The sequence below is a fragment of the Arachis duranensis genome, chromosome 8, assembly GCF_000817695.3.
Source record: "Arachis duranensis cultivar V14167 chromosome 8, aradu.V14167.gnm2.J7QH, whole genome shotgun sequence".
Lineage (NCBI taxonomy): Eukaryota > Viridiplantae > Streptophyta > Magnoliopsida > Fabales > Fabaceae > Arachis > Arachis duranensis.
This window is the reverse complement of record NC_029779.3, coordinates 28,630,533-28,631,374: the sequence shown is the minus strand read 5'-3', so window position 1 is coordinate 28,631,374 and position 842 is coordinate 28,630,533.

The window sequence follows — 842 nt, the reverse complement described above, 5'->3', positions numbered from 1 at the left end:
TAGACACTAATAATTAATATAAGAATGAAAATGAAATTCAGGTAGTATAATATATTATTAAAAATATTATTTACACATTAAAATTAATTACTAACACTACAAGAAAAATATTCATTTAGGTACACTTAAAAAGTGTAGTTAAAAGTGAAAAAAAAATGATATCTTAAGCTACGATTATGCTTTTTGGGCTACGGAGACGCTTTAGAGGGAATGTCTATTCGGCCGTTGTCTATTCTCAAAGGCGGTTATACTTTTCTGCACCAAGGGCTATACGCTTTTGGCATTTGAGAATAGAGTGAACTTTTCAAGTGATGCTATCCAGGACTAAAGGCTACGCTTTTCATCTTCCATTTTTATTAGAATAGGTTACGCTTTTCAACGCTATTGTATCATCTGTACAGTGTAGCCACATTGTATACCATGGCTACTTTTTATAAGTGTAGCTTTAGGTCCCTTATTTTTTTTGTATACCATAACTACTATATATAAGTGTAGCCTTAAGTCTCTTATTTTTTTAATTTTATNAATAAAAATTATCTCTAATTAACCAAAATATATTTATAATAATAATAAAAGAAGGTTTTACATAAGCATAAATTTCACTATGAATGCTGATGTACCAAGGGCATAACCAATATATTATATACAAATGGGTCTGTTCATATTTTACAAAATCAGAAAGAAAAAAAAGTTACAAAATTTGGATGAAAAAGTAAAGAGAATAATCCACATTATAAGTATTTGTGTATTATAAAGATATGTATAATTTAATTTATTTTTAATATATATTTTATATTTAATATATATTATATTTTAATAATTAATTTTAAAAGTTAATTTTA